Source organism: Pteropus medius, unplaced genomic scaffold, assembly GCF_902729225.1.
Source record: "Pteropus medius unplaced genomic scaffold, Ma_sr-lr_union100, whole genome shotgun sequence".
NCBI classification, from domain to species: Eukaryota; Metazoa; Chordata; class Mammalia; order Chiroptera; family Pteropodidae; genus Pteropus; species Pteropus medius.
The window spans coordinates 8,039,310-8,057,824 of NW_024349801.1; the positions used below are offsets into that span (position 1 = coordinate 8,039,310).

Consider the following 18,515-nt stretch of genomic DNA (forward strand, 5'->3'; position numbering starts at 1 on the left):
ATAAAAATGAATGTCCTAGAAAAATGTTAATTATTATCTCCAGGTGTTAGCATTCTGGGAAATTTTACTTTCTCCTTTATTTGTATTGTCTAATTATTCTACAATGAACTTGAGTTCCCAATACAATGGGGGAGAGGGAGATACATGTCTTTTAAAAATAAATGCCCTCTCCTAGGTATATACCCAAAAGAACTGAAGGCAGGAACCCTAACGGATATTTGCCCCCAAATTCATGGCAGCATTAATTATAGAGCCAAAAGTTTCATGGAAACAACCCAAGAGTCCATGACCGGATGAATGGATAAACAAAAAATGTGGTCTAGCCAAACAATGAAATACTATTCAGCTAAAAAAGGAATGAAATTGGGATATATGCCACAACATGGGTAGACCTTGAAAACACTATGCTAAGTGACATAAGCCAGACATAGAAGGGCAGTATTGTATGATTCCACTTACAAGACATACCTAGAATAGGCAAATTCGTAGAGACAGAAAGTAGAATAGAGGTTGCCAGGGGCTGGGGGAGGGGAAGCTAGTGTTTAACAGGTAGAGTTTATGTTGGGGATGATAACAAATTCTGGTTATAGGCAGTGGTGACAGTAACACAGCACTGTGAATATATAATCAACACAGTGAACTGTACCACCTACATCTGCTTAAAATGATAAATGTTATGTATATTTTACAATAAAAACACTCAGAATCTTAACTGCCTAAACAAATAAATAAGACTGTGGAACCACGTAGTAGATAAAGTGAGAAAACCAGAAGGTATATTGAGGGAGGGCTGGTGACCAGCAGTTTCTCCTCCTGAGCCTCTGTTTGACCAGCTGTAAAACAAAAGAAAGCATCAGCCTAGATGACCTCAAAAGGCGCCACCAGACCAGGTGTGGATTCAGTGGCCGGGTCTGTTCTTCAGTCTCCTGACACATAGCTGATTCTAGGAAGATGCTGGCAGATGTATGCCTCCTGCTCATGATGCCAACCCCTGAGATGCACTTCTTCCAGGTAAACAGGCTGTAAACATCTACTAGGAACAGCTCAGGCTCAGCCTGGCCACTTCACTCATTATCTGAGTGGTCATGCCCAGCCGCCCTCCCCTACCTTCTCTGTCCTCCCCTTCCTTTACATACTGGCCAGGATTGCCCTGGAAGGTCACACGGGTGAGGCAGGCTGAGCCCTAACTTTGTTCCAGAGCTGCAGCCTGGAGGAGACCACCCTAGCCAGTGACCAGGAGGGCTGGGACAATCCCGGCTCTACCTGAGCTAAGCAGGGGAGCTGCCGACCAGGAGAAACAGAACACTCCAGGCCTTGTTGTCAGACCAACGCCTACCTGTTTTTCCTTAAGTGGAATCTTACAAGGGTGGAGACACAAAGAACACCTAGGAAGTCCTTTGAGGTCATGGAAGAAGCATGGGGCTTAGGATAAAGCACATGCACTCACGTCAGCCTGACCTGGATGTGAGTCGCAGCTCTATAACCTGCAGCTGTGTGACCCTGGAGGCAAAAGGCTGTCCCCAATCTTTTAACACAGGGACACTACCACCTCAGGGGAGCGCTGCAAGGATGAGATGAGATACATGAGCACCTGGCATGTAGTAGGTACTCAAGATATGGAGATTCCATTATTTCGCCCAGCCCCTTGACAACTGGTACCCAGCTAGACAGACAGCTGGCTCAGACCTCCCTACAAAACCTTCAGGGAGGGGAGTGGCCTCCATGCACACAGCACACTTTTAAAAACGAATTTGAGAATCATAAAAACACACACACATACACCCGCAACCCACTAAACTGCTAAAAGTGGTGGGAGTAATGAAGCAAACAAAAGGGCAAGTTCAACTCCTTTTTTTGGCTTAAAAATACGCAAATGCAAAATTCAGTGGCAAAGAAATCATTTCAGCAAAATTCCATGTCTAAATTTGAAATAGTCCCATGGAACCCTCTCTCTAGTCATTCTAGCATGTGGCTAACGTCGGAAGAGTCAAAAACAAGGAGGGAACTCATTTATTGGAGTCTTTTTACATGCTACCCACCAAGGAAGACCCTTGTTTCTTTTTACTATGCTGGTCAGGCTCCTTAGAGCCTTCTGTATCCTGGAGGAAACAGCACATTAGAATTATATGTGTCCTGCACCTCACAGAGGACCTCGGCTCACTTTAGCTGAATATGACAGGCAGTCTCCATAATATAGACTCAATAAAAACACCAAGTTCTCACAGTGCAAAGGATCCATACTTCTGAGTCAGATTCCATGTGATCAAATAAAAAATCCACCACAGCCTATTTGGGCATTCTCTGGGCTTATTTTATTTTTCATGGGATATTTTTTAATCCTTGACCACCAGGCGTTTGTGGTCCTTCTGCCTCCCAGCTTTACAGGTCAGAGAGGTGAGGTGGTCCGAGGTCGCTCTGCGTGCTCAGCGGGGCTGAGCACTGAGCCACCTGTCTGCGACGTCAGTGGAACTGCCCTGTGCTCAACCACAGTGGTTCTGCAATGATGCACTCTGTCTTATCGAAAAGTGAAGAAGTGTTCCAAATCTTAAAATAAACATTTTAGGGGCAAGAAATGCCAACCTTGAAACTCCAGACTTAGGATAAAAGAAAAAATATTTCACCATAACCAAGAAGACTAAACACAGCTCAACATGCATTAGAAGAGGCTACACGGACAGCCTCACATGCCCAACCAGAGGAGCAGAACTCTGAATAAAAGCCTTAATCTTTCATACTTAATGAAACATTTTTAATCATTTACATTTTTTTTCCCATGCAAGTTCCATTTCTTGCCAGTGAAGTGTCACAGGGCCCCCAGACTGGTTTATTACCTGAGGGGGGTGTCCATGAATCAGTCCTTAACGATGCCTATATTACAGTGCAACACTTTATGAACCTGCCATCCTACCATTTTGCCAGCAGACGGGCCCACAGCTTTCATCCAATTTTCAAAAGGAATGTATCACTCCAAAAAAGTCTAAGACCCAGTGTCCTGGCACACCCATTCTGTAACGAGAATTCTGGTTGTGTATGACCAACAGACTCACTGACCACCTGCCACACAATATAAGGCTAGACACAAGACCAGGAATGAAAGAAAAAATAAATCATTTCCCAAAGTGAGTCGTGTAAAGCATAAACAGGACAAAATTGAAGTGGATGTGACAGAAGAGTTGAAAAAATAACACAAATTCAAAGACCTCCAAAAAATAATAATAATACAATTTCACAGGCCTCTGAGAAGGAAAGAGGAAGAAAGCCAGCATTACTTGAATCAGGCCTAATGTTCATGAGGGCTCCTTGAAGGTGAGGCCTCCTCTACACAGCCTCACCACCACATGCCAGACCTAGAGCAGTGCCCCACACACAAAGGCCTGGATCAATACTTGCCAGATGTTGAATAAACATTCCATGTCATTTATTCCTCACAACCTAGGACGCACTGATTATAATTTTCAGTTTCGCAGGCCAGGCTCCAAGAAGTCATGTGACTTGACGGAAGTTACAACCAGTAAGAGGCAGAACTGGGATTTAAACCCAGATCCATGCACCGCTATGCAAAACCCAGGTCCTTCTCCCTATACCACACTTTATTTTAAACGTCAGACTTTTAACCCAGTCACCTCTCAACAGAGAACTCCTGGTGTGGAGCGGGTTCTGCAACTCCAGTGGCTCCCTTGAAGCCCATTCAACTTCTCCAGGTCTTGGGTTCTTCCTACTCTATACAGTGGGAGACACGTTGCAACAATCAATTAGTAATGGCTGTCTCCAGGCTCACTGGGAAGGACTGATTATGCCAGGATTGATTAGCAATGTCTATCAGGGGAGAGGCAATAAGAAGTTGCAGCATGTGTGTCATTTATTTGCCATCCCATTACTAGATGACCTGCAGGTTCTCTTCCAACTCTAGCCACCTCTAATTCTAATTATAAAATTTTTAAAGGGAGAGAGATTAAAAAGACTAACATTTTCCAATATCAGTCATATCTGAATTCAGCAAAGCCAAAACTGGCCACCCAGCCAGTCCTACATGCTCCATGCATACAGCCCTGCCACGTGGGAGGAAGTGAAAAACAACGTATCTGCAGCCTGCACACCCAGTAAGACACCCCATTCAAGCCATAAGCAGCAAAAGTGTGAGTTTTGTCTGGCTAGGCTTAGGTTGTAAAACACTTCATCAATGAGCATAGTAAGCTCACAAGGAGCTCCATCAGGGTTCATACCCTGGCCCAACCTCTTGCCCACCCTAAGTCTTGGGCAAATTACTCCTAGGTAAGCCTCAGGTTCCTCATCCTGGAAAATCCTCATAGAATTGTCAAAATAACTAAACACAATGGTGTATCAAACAACAACAAGCCCATAGTAAGTGGGAAAATGAAGCACCGCTGCCATCATCATCATCGTGGTCATTGTCATCATCACATTTGTCTTTGAAGGGGGCATATTTTCAGAAAAGCGTTCAAGTGCAAGAGATTAATTTCTTTTTCCCATGGTCAGCATTACGGCCCATTTGGTTACTATAAACTCTAATGGGGAAGAGGCTCTGAAAACAATCCCATCCTCCTGAAACTCCTGATGTATCAGCCGGGGCCCTGGGAAGAAACAGATGGCAGACACAAAATGGTGCCATCTGAAGAAATTGTAACAAAAGGACAACAAACAAGGTGTGGGCAGAACACGGTGAAAGCACAAGAGATGGTGTTTCTACCTACGGTGATGAACTGTCCCAGTTTGCCTGAGGCTGAGGGGTTTGCTGGACTTGAATGCAAATACCTAGGACAGTCCCGGACAAGCCAGGATGGTTGGTCATCCATTTCTGCCTCAAGTGTTCCTACCCCTAGACCTGAAGGGACAAGAGGAAGGAGCAGTTATAGAAGCCTGGTTGGGGGTGATGGGGCAGGAGCTGTGGCCGAGAGATGCTGCCCACCCATGGCAACCCTGAATGAAGGAGCCCAGGGCTTCCATCTCCCTCCAGGGTCCCAGAAGCTTCCAGAGCACAGAAGCCTGCTAATGAAGGCCACACAGCCAGGTCATGGGCGCAAAGAAACACAGACAAGAATGGAGTGTTAATCCACCCTGGGATGGCTAGGGGGCCAGAGCTCACCTCTTAGAAGGCTCCATGAGGGCCTGGTGGGGACTCAGAGCTCCTTGTCCTCATCCAACAGGAAGGAGAGGGACCTCCTCCCGCTTTGGGATGGGAACATCGAGATGGAACAACCAGACTCAAGCTCCATGAAGCCACCTGTCAATGAGTTTAGTTCTTGATATTCAGGGCTCTGATGAGGAAGCCCTAGTAACAGTGTCACTGCCAACAGTGTGAGTGAGGCCAAGGCAACGCAGTGAGCAACCCCAAAAGAAGAAGGGCTTTCTGGGCTCTGTCATCACTGACCTGAGTGGGGGATCAAAGACACAGAACCCTCTCAGGAGTGGAGGCGGGGGGGCGGGGGGGAGGGGAACTACTATGAAATATACACAGGTGTGCCTTGTGGAAGAGCTGTGAGTAGTGTCCCCACTGGCATGCTCAGACCAGATGCCACTACTCAGGCCCTGTGCATGTGTCGGGGGCAATATCGTTGAGAAAATAACAGCAACTTTCAATTCTGTTTTTAAATTATATTTTCCAAGATCAAAATCTTATTTCCCAAGCACTGCTGCTGAAAGCTGAGGTGAAAACCACCAGTAATATCTTAACCCTCTCAACTGCGGATTCCTACCTTCCTCGAGTCAGGGACATGGTGCCTGGGGTTGGGGCCAGGGCTGAGGGTCCATTCCAGGCCCGGGTGTCCAAGGTGCCTCAGGTCACGGCCTAGAGGTTCTCTCTGACAGGAAGCTCTGAGGTCACCAGACAGAATCAGGGTTTCCAAGAAAATCTGAGACACTTTTCTGTCCCTTCACAGACTGTGATGCATGGGGTCTCGAGATGCCCCATATAAGCAATTATTCAGTTGTCCCTCAGTGACCGTGGGGGATTGGTTCCCGGACCCTGAAGATATCAAAATCCTTGGATGCTGAAGTCCCTTATATAAAATGGCATATTTGCATATAAGCTACGCACATCCTCCTGTATACGTTAAATCATTCTAGATTACCTAGAATACCTAATACAATGTAAATGCTATGTAGATAGTTATTATACTATATCGTTCTTAGAGAATAATAACAAGAAAAAAAAGTCTGTACATACATGGCCAGTATAGATCCAACCATTGCAACCACAGTAGGCCTAACTACAATACACATCAGCAACACTATAAGTCTCCCCACCCCCCAAATATTTTCAATCCACAATCCACGACTGGTTGAATCCACAGATGAGGAACCCACGGATATGGAGGGCAGACTGTATTGAGCCAAAGTACTGTTCCGACATCAGGTATACCTGGATGAAAAGGACCCTGCCTTCAAGAAGTTCACAGTTGTGCAAGCAAGAAACAGGAATGTAGGCGGGCAGGAGCCATGGTAAAGCTGGTGGTGATGACAGAGTGGGCATTTATTGAGCACTGATCCTACGCCTGGCACTCTACTAAGCACTTTCCATGTCTTATCTCCTCTATTTGGACAACCTTGGGAGGTGGCTACCATTATCCCAGCTTGCAGAAGGGGAAACAGCTGGATCACACCACTGGCCACCTGGCCTAATACGAAGTGTCGGAATCTAAACATGGTGGCCAGCACTCTTGACCACTTCGTTGATGATGAGCATCCCTGCTAAGGAAGGATTGACCTGGAAAGAAGGGTCTTGAGTGCCTCTACTTCCATCTCAGGTCTGAAAGCGGGGACAGGGTGTTTGCTGCTCCCCAATTTGCAGACTTCAAGCAAGGCTGCGGTGAATGCTGAGCAGGGTGTGAGCTACACAGAAACATCCAGCCAGGGCGGGTGGGGGTTTGACTCTCCAGGCTCAGAGGGAGGCCTGCTGACCACCACGGCATTCATTAGAAGAGCCCCCAGACCTCTACTCTTTGTAAAACTCTCTGGCCTAAGACCCTTGCCCCTTCACTGCACCTGCTGGCGGGACCTGCACATACACTAGAAGTTTCCTTTTTGTCTTTTCTGGTGGTGGTGTTCAGCTAGCTCCCAAAACAGAAGGGCCCAATGAGTGGCCTTGGCTGGGGCTTGAGTCAAACAGATGAAAGCCTTTTTAGAAGAGTCAAGTAGCCAGGTCGCCCACCCAACCTACTCCCTCTCCTCTCCATTACTCTCTCCCCAAAACACTGACTGCTTTAATTCACACAGGATGAAAGAAGCAGGTTTCAAAGTCATTTTCCTCCCACCAAAACTTTCTAATGCTAGTTTTTCTCTTTCTTTTTTTTATTGGCATGATGTAATTCCCCTTTCAACAATCCAGATCACTGAAGTCCTGAGTCATCAGGGGAAGGCCAGGACAGCAGGGGGGCAATCAGAGGGATCAAAGGTGTGGGGAACTTGTTAATGCCCTGGCCAGCGGTATTTCCTTCCAGGGGCCCTGCTGTCTCTGGGCCCCATGCCATGCCAGACACAGGGATAAGGGATCCTACAGCCCCGCGTAGTTCCTGGTGACCGCCTCTGTGCCAGGTGATGGCATGGCAGGGCAGGAGCGCAAGCTCCAGCTCTGCCACAGGCTAGCCAGCAGGCAGGCAGGGCCACTCGGTCCAATGGAACCTCTAACGGTGTGTGAGATGTTAAATGAGTTACCCCAGGGTTTCTACACTGACAACGTTGCCCCCAGGGGACATGGCAATGTCTGCAGGCATTTTTGGCTGGTACAACTGAGGAGAGCAGCATATGTACAACTAGTGGGCAGAGGCTAAGGATGCTGCTCAACATCCTGTAATGCCCAGGACGGCCCCCCACAAAGGATAATCTAGGCCCCAATATCAACATGGCCAAAGTAGAAAGGTTTTGAGATAATACATGAAAATGGATTAGCATTTATGAATAAGACCTAGTCTCTACTCACTGTGCAAATGATCCCATGTATGTCATATGTATATGTCCGAGAAAAAAGCACAGATGGCTATACTCCAAAATGTTTACGTGGGGGATTTCTGGGTGATGGGATTGTGGGAAAATTTTTTCCTCCTTGCTTTTCTAAGGTCATCGTCATCCCTGTGTGATTATTTTGGTTTCAATTTGTAAAAGCGGAGGTAAAGAGCTAGTAGAAAACACAACTGCCACCCAGCTGGGGAAGTGACACTCTGCAGGGAGTGAGCCCTCACTCCAGCTGGGGGTCAGGGAAGACTCCAGGGGCCAGTGACCATCACTAAGGCAGAGGGTAAGAGGTGCTGTGCCAAAGCTCCAGGTATTGGGGGCGGGTCGGGGGCGGGCCAAGCCAGACAGCAGGCAGGGCAGGGTGCACACACCACAGTGGACTCTGGACTTCATGCTCACCATAGTCAAGTCATCACAGCTGGCTATAACAGGCGGCTCCTCAGGACGAACCACCTCAGGTAAGGAAACTGAGGTTCCAAGAGGCCAAGTTCACTACCCTAAGATCAATGAATGGCAGGTGAGGAGCAAACCTCTACTCTGGCTCTTTTAAGACGATCTGCAGGGGAATGGACAAACCCTCAGGATAAAGTGCTCTGCTCTGTCCATATCCTCCCCCATCCACAAGGCCCTCCTCTCAGCATGGAGCTACCCTGGCCACCTTGGGCCTTTCTGACCTTCTGCTCTCCAGTCCCGCTCACGGGCCGCACGTAGTTATACTCTAGAGCCAGACAACCTGGGTTCAAATCCCAGCTCCACCATTACCAGCTGGGTAAGTGTTGACCGTGTCTCTCTGGGCCTCAGTTTGTTCATCTGTAGAATGGAACAATGAAAGCAACATCTCACAGGGCATCATGAGGATGCAATGAGCTCATCTACATGAAGGGCTCAGTAAACAGTAGCGCTGTGCAAGTGTTAGGTATTATCACTGCCTTGCTGGTGATCAGTTCATGCTGCCTGGGCTCCTGTGCTCAAACCCCAACAAGGAGGCATCACAGCATTGTGGAGAAGGCCTTGGGCTCTGGAGCCAGGTCTGGGTTCCAGCTGTGTAACACAGTACTGGTCTGTGACCTGTTAGGAACCAGGCTGCACAGCAGGAGGTAAGTGAGTAAAGCTTCGTCTGTATTTGCAGCCGCTCCCCAGCGCTAGCATCACCGCCTCAGCTCCGCCTTGGATGGTCAGGCAATAGATTCTAATAGGAGCACCGGTCTCTGGTGTCAAAAAGGTTGGAAACCACTGGTATGACCTGAAGCTCTTAGGGCCTCTGTTTCCCCACCTGTAAGCTGGAGCCTCAAGTGTGAGGATTAATGCACAAATATGCCCAGGGGACTTGGCATGGCTGAAGGAAACTACCACTATTACCCTGCAGTCATCCCGACTCCATCCTGACCTATCTGATGCCACGGCTGATGCTGCTTAGACCCCCAAGCCTGGCAGCCACTGGACTGCTGGGATGGTTCGAGCTCTTTTATTTACCCAGCCCCAAAGCAAGGCTCAGTCATAGGGTCATGAAGCACAAGTTAACCAGAGCAACGGAAGGATGTCACAAGTCATTGTTCCCCTTTCCAATGGGGCAGCCCTGCCCCCACCACCCCACAGCTGCCCACCTGGGACTCTACTGCAGACACAAGGTAGAGTGCCACTCTTGCCTTGGGCCTCGGCCCGATGGTGCCACCTTCTCAAGAGCCAACTCGTCTTTCCAACCAGGCCTCCAACAAGAAAGGTTCCAGAAAGGGAGCCCTGTGAGCCAAAGCTCATGGCAGAGGTTTCGGGTCTGGGATTTGGAGAGTATCAGAGACCTCCTGGTGGAAGCCCATCGGGAGCTCCAGGCTGGCCAGCTGGGCCCAGCAGCCTCACAGGCACAGCAGTGCACCAGGAACCCTCGGGCCTGCGTCCGCCCTGAGGTTGGCTGTGCACCGTGTGCAGGACAATGCGTAAGTCTGCTGCCCGTACTCTCACCTTTGGCCTCAGCAACCCTTGAGAAGGTAATGATGTAACATGCCCGGCCGCAAAGGACCAGAGATGTGCAGGGTTACAAGGAAGTGGCAGATGGAGTCTGAACTTGGCTCTTCCCCCTCCCCTTTCAACAGGCGGGACCCCCTAACTACACACCTGCAGCAGCCTCATTAGTTCATTCATCCTTTCCTCAGTGTCCCACCTATAAAATGGAGAGAGTAACAGCATCTCAGTGGGTTGCTGTAGGAATCACCAATATGACGGCCTACCACTGCTCCTGGTAAAAGGAATACTCATGAATGGAGGCTGCAATGGTCACTACTGTGACTAAGGCCTGGCCCTGGTGACTCAGATCCCTGCACTGGCGAAGTTTCCATTCAGGGGCATCCCGGGACCCCGCTGGCAGCCAGTCCCTCATCTCTCTGCATAGTGATCAGCGCCCAGTCAGCTGGAAAGTGCCCTGCTGAATATGGCACTAACCTCAACCCCACCAGCACCCCCACTCTGAGAAGCGATCTTGCCTCCATCTTTACCTCCTATATCCTCTTATGGTGCCCGGGTGCCCACCACTCAGGGAGAATGACACAGACCACCCAGAATGTGCCCCCACTGCTCTGGCCTCTCTCTGCTCACTGCTCCCTCTGCCCATTCCCCCCATCGCCCCCATCCTCATCTCTGCCAATCTCAACCCTATCTCTGTTGGTCCGTATGTGTCTCTCCTATGAAGTCCTTCCTAAAACCACCTGCCCCCATGGCGGCATTTCTTCCTCCCTCCAAACAGCAGACACGGCATAAACCTCTCTGAGGATATGTGCTTTGCTCTACAGCATATCCTAGTTTGTAGTGTACTCCAATTTAACTGAGCCTTTGGGGAGCAAAGATTATGTCTGACTTTACAAGTGTAGTACCTGAGAATACCTGTTTGCAAATGCAGGGTACCTGGGAGCACCCCCTTTGCAAACGTAGTACCTGAGGAACTCCTTTTGCATACGCAGTGTCTGGTACTCAGTTCACACACTAGTACTGGGTGCTTACCCTTTACAAATACATGGCATTCACTTTCCAACTCCAGCTCCCTGAACTCATTTGACAAATTCACAAAGGAATGTCTGCCAAACACTGGCAAACACAGAACTTATGATAAGCCCACTGATTCTCAACTAAGATGTTTTTGTGCAAGAGGCTGAAATCATTTTATGTATATCCAACAGCTACACGTATATCTACAGACACACACATGAGTGTGGGACAGACCTGCCTTTGCCTCTGAACCCTACCTCCTCCCAGTCCTCCTTGTCTGAGCCTCCAGTGCAGCAGCTATAAAACTGGGACGACACCCACCCCATAGGATTGTATGGAAAAGCAAATGAGCACCGTGCCTGGCACACAGCAGGTCAATGATAAATGTCATTGTAATCAGGAGTGTACTGCTCCATTCCTTGCAATAGATTCACTTATCCTAGTTTATTCCCCACCATAGAGAAGACTGTAAATTTTCCTGACCTGCCACCAAGCTCAAACCCAGGAGCCAAAAGAGACCATTTGAATTTTCTTTCCAAGGAAACAGCTCTGCTGCTGGTACCTTGGAGACCTCTAGACCACTGTGGTGTCCCAGCGGTCCTGGGGTGGGAGTCATCATCCCTTCTCCTGGACACAGCTCACTCCACCCCAGCCTTCCCTGCACACAGGGGAGCCAGATGACTGGGCTGTGGCCAAGGGATCTGCCAGACCTACAGATGGCTCCGCCTGGTGCTCACTCCTTCTCCCTATCCCCCAATCAATGAGGCCTTGAAGGGGTCAGAAACCCTGACTGGACTGTGACACAAACAAGAAGTAAACCATGTTGCATGAAGCCACGCAGGTACGGGGGTTTGGTTGTTACGTCAGTCAGCCTGCCTTGACTTCACCCTGCCCTGTCCGCACAGATGGCTCTACTGCCCCAGAGCCCCATGCCAGCGTGTGCCAGCCATCAGATTCACCTGGGCTAGACAGTGAGCCAAAACCAGAGGCAGTGGGGCCAGGCCTGGGCTTTCCCCAGATTGTGTGCTCCCATCTGCAGCTTTGCTGGGCCTCTGAGAGATCAGGGCTGGCCCAGGACATCCAAGGGACTACTACAAGCTCCCGCATTCTTTCTCCTCTTCTTAGCCAGCCCAGAAGACCCCACCTGAGCCAGCCCAGCCCCAGGGAAGCATGAGCTGCCCTGCCTCACCTGGGGGACTAGAGAATCCAGCTCTTCTGCTTCCCTCCAAAGTGAGTTTACTCGGCCTAATCTGTTCATTGCTTTCTCGATCACATCATTCTGATAGCAACATGAAAGCAGGAAAGCCAACAACAAAGGAAAGCACTGGAAGGTGCTGGGAGGCAGGATTCCTGGGTGTGAGTCCCCACCTGCTTCTGAGTCATGTGTAAGGGTTTTTGGGCAACACATTCCCCTCACCTCTCCCCCGAGGCAAATTCAATGATTAGCATGTTGCAGACCCTACAACCCTTGAAACACAATATGGACAAAAGGAGCTGGTTTTTAAAAGTTTTGCTGGGCTCTGTAATTTAAGTCTCCAAAACTATCCTATACTATTTTGGGGGAGAGAGCTCACACATGCACGCACGCGCGCGCGCGCACACACACACACACACACACACACACACACACACATATGCTAGAAAGGAAGCTCCACTGGGCAGGGAGCTGCCTGTACACCCAGCACCTGGCACATTCTAGGTGCTCATAAATATTTTTTAAAAAATAATAACAGCTCCTGGAAGGCAGGGTAATGACAACTGTAGAGCGTTTACTCAGTGCCAGCCACTTTACTGGGTGATTTCTAAGTATGATCCAGCCTTAGGACCTTTGTACTTGCCATCCTCTCTGCCTGGAATGCTCTCCTCCCAGATATGGCCTCCTTCCCTGACTGTAAAGCAACATGTCCCCAAGCCCCAAATGCCACACCTACCTGTCTGCTTTCTTTTTTTTGCAGTACACACGACATTTCCCCCATCCTCACACACGCATGCACGCACACATGCATGCATGCACACGCCTCATCACCCTTTGGTATAGCTCTGCTGTCAGAGAAGCTTCCTTTCAAACGTGCACAGACTCCTGTGGCGCCCTGTTGAATGCACTGGGCGCCTTGTCACCAGAGCCAGGAGCAGGGAAGAGACACTCTCACTTCCTCCCTTTCTCTACCACTGGCTTCCATCCTGGGGAAGCAGGAAGTCTGGGGACTAAAATGATGCTCCCAGGTGGAACAGGAAACAGCCATCCTCAGTCACACAGACCCTTGTCCTCAGGGCAGGAGCCAGCATGACTGGTCAGAGCCCCCTGCTCACTTGTGTTCAGCTCCTGGTGGGGTTAGATGGCCAAACCCTCCAATGGGGCTCCCTAACCAGCGACATTCAGCCAAAATGAAGCATGACTCCAGGCAGCAATGACCCAGGCCAGCACTGTTCTTCCCCTCTCTGATGGAGGGTCAGCTCGCCCTTGCAAAGCACTCTGGGACTAAAGAAGTAAGCAAAAACATTCAAATTATCAAAACAGAAACAACTCCCCTGAATAAAAATGTGAAGTATTTTGTTCAAAACAACAGAAGATTAGGACAAACTTAAATGTCTAGCAATAGGTGATGGTCCACCTACGTTACTGTAACACCCCTTTATGATGGAACATTATGCAGCAGTGAAAAAGAACAAGGCAGCCATGTATGCACAGATCTAGAATGATCTCCAAAATACACTGTCCAATGAAAAATAGTGGAACAGAACCATGTGTAAATGTTAGAATGATCAGCAATGATACACAAGGAATGGGTAACAGGTCTTGCTTCTGAGAAGAAAACTAGTGGCTGTAGGGAGAAGGAATAAGAGAAGCTTGATTTTTCCGAATGTGCCTTGCTGTACTATCTGAATTTATTTGATTTGTACTTTACTGTTTCAATTTTTAAGAGTTTTGTGAGCTTTCTTTTAAAGAAACTAGACTGTGCCCTCTAAGGAATTTTTCTTAAACTGTTCAACAATTTCACTGCCTCCATACATACCAGATCTGCTAAATACCCCTAAATTTCCCAAACATACTGCTCATCTCAGGAGACTTTTCTCTGGAGACTGCCCGTTTTTAAATAGCAATAACCCCTTCCATTCCTGCAGAATTTCATGAAGCTCTCTCAGGGCAATTAGGAAAACACGAATTGGAATCCTGGCCCTTAGTCACACCCCTACTCTGTCCTGGCTGCCCTACTAGGTGCTAATCTGAATTCTCCCTAATCCTTATAGCAGCCTTGTCAATGAAGTAAAATTTTCCCACCCTCCAGGAGAAAAAGCAAGGCCCAGCAAGGGAAAGCAACATGCCAAAAGTCACACAGCCAGAAAGCCTAAAAACTTCAGAATCCAGACCCAGTGCCAAGTGCTGGCAAACTTGGAGTTTGTTCTGCCCCACAGTGACGACACCATAAACCATTAGGCTTAATCTTAGTTAAACCTTTAATCAAAGGCATAATTCGACCATGTTAAAGGTTCTTTCTGACAAAACACTAAGGGGATACCATCCACGCAAGCCAAGCCTGGCTGGCCTGCAAAAAGGATGCCACTCTGCTGCTCCAAGGCTGGCAGTGAGGCACCAAGACAGCTTTGGTGACTCGGCCACCAGGACCCACAGAAGACTTGCTGAACATGGCACCCCAGAAAAGCCCTCACTCTCTCATTGCCAGGTGAGTCGGCGGACACCGTGGAGAAGCCACCTGTGGGCCACGGAGCCAAAGCCAACAGCAAACATCTGCCTCGCCTGCCTCCATCACCAGCTCGGCAGTGAAACCCCTTCTATCTGAATTGGCACAATATTGCCCATGGCCAGAAAGGGCATCTCAGATTGTACCAGGCAAATGAATGACAGCATCAAAACGTACTCCCGCCTTAAAATACCTTCATTTATCACAGCCTGGGGAAGGCGGACCACATTTGCTGTTTACAGAGAATTCAGATTTTTTTTTTTTTTGCTTTTCTCTGTCTCTGCCCTTCCCCTCCTCCATTCCAATCAGACAAGTTACTTGGAAAGAAATTTGATATATCCCAAAATCTTATGATAAATGGCACTGGGAAAAAAATTCCTTGTGTTTACTAACTTCCATGAAAAACATCACATAAATCAAAGGAGGGAAGGACGGGCACACCAGGGAGCGGTGCATGACAAAGTAAAAACATGAATACACGTGCGCGCGCACACGCAGACACTGTTCCCTCGGGACTTCTGACTATTCTGGAGAACACAAACTTTAATTCTCAAGTGGAAACCGCACCACAGGGATGAACTCTCCACTCAGCCCTTGACACCCAGTAGGAGCTTAGTAAGCATAAATCCATGTTCAGAAGAAGGCTGTTCTCCCCCAAGAAAACACCAGACTAAAGAAATCCGATGAGAATTAAAGTAACTTCTCTTTCCCTCTGTGTGACAAGAAGCCCACAAACATTTCAATCAGAGCAGCAGAGTGGTAAAAATTTAAAACAAGTCACTGATGAATTAAGGCTTCAGCATAAAGAATGCTACTGTCACCTGTGCTCTGATCCCTGTTTGGTCAATGAGTAAAAGACATTTTGGATTAGATCCACCATTCTGAGATGCCGTATGCTGTGTGCACAAAAATAGGGTTAAATAAAAGGTAAGCGGCTTATCTGTACTTCTTCCATACAGAAGAAACAAAACACAGAGACAAAGCCCTCTTCCTGTGGACAAACATGTCTAGCAGGTGATCAAATTCAACCCGGACAAGAGAACAGCAAAATGGATTCTGGTCTCACCAGACCAGGCTGCTTTTGCAGAATGCCTGGCCATCAGCTCTGACTGCCATCACCACTGACACCACGAAAGCCCCGGGAGGCCAGGGGACTGGGAAGTCTGGATGCAAAAGCGGAATGAGGCACCACATTTAGGCCACAGCTTGAGCAAGCAGGCCCTTCCCCGAAAGGTGTGGTCATGTGTACCCCAGGGAAGGGGAGGACAATCTCTCTTCCCAATCTCTCCTCACAAGTCAGCCAGGTCACTATCGTCTTTGTGTTTCCTTCTTTGTTTATGAGCTTTCCGGATCCAAAGTCTCAAGCACAGAGTGCATCAAGCCCGGCACTGTCACAGGCCACGTCAGGCACACTGTTGATTCTGCAAGGATTTAATCAGTAACTGGCCCAGGAGACAGGTACAGGGCAAGCTCCAACCTGACCCCACAGAAGGCAAAGTTTACGGCCAGTTCAGGGGGCGAGGCTGCCAGTCCCTCACGCCCCAGGCTGAGCCCATCTCCCCAGCAGGGAATCAAGAGAGGTCCACCTGAGGGGTGCAGCCAGCAGGAGCCGCCCCCAAGTGGGCCTGGGAGCCCCATATGCTTCCACCTCTTACCCCGAGGCAGCTGTGGTTCTGGAAGCCTGGTCTTTATCTCTGACAACAATCCAGTAAATTGGATCAGTGTAGACAGACTCTGAAAACAGTTGGGGCACAAGAGTGTATTTGGTTTGTTTATTGGTTTGAATCCAGATCAATCACTCTGAATCTTATTCCTGAAGCCCACACAATTAACAAGATAATTACCAGATGGTTCTGAATTGCTCTGTATAAATGACTTAATATATAGATGATGTACATTTCATAAAATATAAAACATACCTGATGTGTTATTAGCTCAAGGCTGAGCCAGGGGACTCTGCAAAGCCACAGGGCTGCACAGGGCTTTTTGTTGTAGTGAACTGCACTCAAATTCACCTTTGTTTCATTTGGGCTAATATTTCTCAATAGAGTGCTCGGGCTGCACTATAAAATGCAGACAGATTACATAATGCCCAGGCCTCAGGGAAACCCCTCAGGGGCTGCTTTGTTTTCCAGGGCTTGGACACCAACCAGGTGTCTCATGATGAGACAAGGTCCCAAGTAGCAGTCTCAATCCCACCTCTGCCCTGGAGGCCACCGCCCCAGCTGGTCCTAAACTCAGCAGCCCACCTCCACGCTCACAAGCCCTAGCATGGAGAGCCATGCACTCCACTGGAGCCCACCATGGCGAGATTTAAGGACACCCCCTGCACCACCCATGGGCCTTGGTGACAATAGAGGAAGGAGGATTATGCCAGCTCATTGGACACTTGCTCAAAGTTCCTCCTTCCACATTTTCCAACGCCAGAGCGAGGCTCTGCCGAAACAAACCTTGTTCCATGGATAGCCCTCAGTCCCTAGTCCTGAAAAATCACAGCTCCTCTCCAGAAAGGCCCAAGCTACAAAGGTGCCACCCACCTTGATGGTGAAGGTGGTGCCAGGGCCTCTGGTTGCTTAAGAAACCAGCACCCGGCTTTAGCCTTTCCTCCTTTCCTCTCTCTCATATATGCCTCTTGAGTAATCAGAGGTAAGTCAGGGGCCCTGAGCCTCCAAAGCTGGCTTTCCCCAGACTGTGGCCAGGAGCAGCAGAGGACATACTCCTGGCTTCTTCCAAGGGAGCACAGGAGCTCAGCCTGTCCTTCCCACAGAGGATCACTGTGCCTCTCAACCATTTTCTTCCCCCCGCAACTCCCCTTCATTTTGAGGGGTGGCAGAAAATAAATAAAGCCCCCCTGAGCCAGTGGAAAATTCTGAAGCCAGATTTAGGGGCTCCGGTCCCAGGCAGGGAACTACTGAGGACACCAGTTCGTCTCCAAATCTGAAAGGCTGCATGCTGGCGAATTTTCTGAGGCTCTCCCTCCATCAAATGGAAAGCCAAATGCTGAGGCCTGTGACTCGGGACGGGTTTAAGAACATGCAGGAGCCTGAAACTGGGCCTGGGCCACTCCACGACAACCGGTGATCCTTCCTGAGAAAGCAGTCTTTGCAGACATTGCACCAACGTGCCCACAGGAAAGAAAAAAATAGGTGTTCTCAGCACGTCGGACCCAAAATTCAGAATAAAAGTCCTCGTGTGCTTCAATGCTTTCAGAAGGGGGGAAGCTGTTTCGAGGAGTACAGTTTCTTCTGCTAACTTTTCCCCCTCCCCATTCCTTGGAGCATGTGTCACGGCCTGTGACACACTGCCAAGGGAACATGGATGCCGGGGAAATGTCTACACACGCTACACGTTTGTGACATGCCATGTAAGCGACACCCTTGTTTCCTGGCTGGGTTTTCTTGGCACAGGTGTGGGCAGGCAGTGAATTCTGCCCTCCCACCCACCGTGCTTTGTAAACAGGATCACGGTGGACCCAGGGGAGAATATGCATTCTGGAGAAGACCTGTCACCTCTCCACAGAGGAAGGAAACCCTTCAGCAAGGCTCAGGCCCAAGCAGAGCTGGTGCTTTAAACTGTCCTTGTTTCAAAACACAAAGCATCCTGAGTTCAGGCTCCTGCTGCCACCCCAGCCCTGAGACCCCACTACAGCTGTTTTTCTCCACCTTGCAGATTTGATTTCAGAAACAGATCAATGATTTCCCCTGTCCCTCTCACCCGGCTGACCCAGTCCCAGCCATGTATTTAAAAACAATAACAAAATAAAACCTCCAGCAACAAAACACACGCCTATACACACTTCACAGATAATGCAAGACCCCCGCAGGCCAGCTTCCACCCTAGAACTTGACATTCCTCCCCCCACCCCAGTACCTC

At 48.9% G+C, this 18,515-nt stretch overlaps 1 protein-coding gene across 1 annotated transcript in view; it reads right to left on the reverse strand.

The window, feature by feature from the left end:
• The window catches only part of CMIP (c-Maf inducing protein), a 229,082-nt gene that overhangs the window by 209,234 nt on the left and 1,333 nt on the right, over positions 1-18,515 (reverse strand). The gene's annotated exons all lie outside the window — the stretch shown is intronic.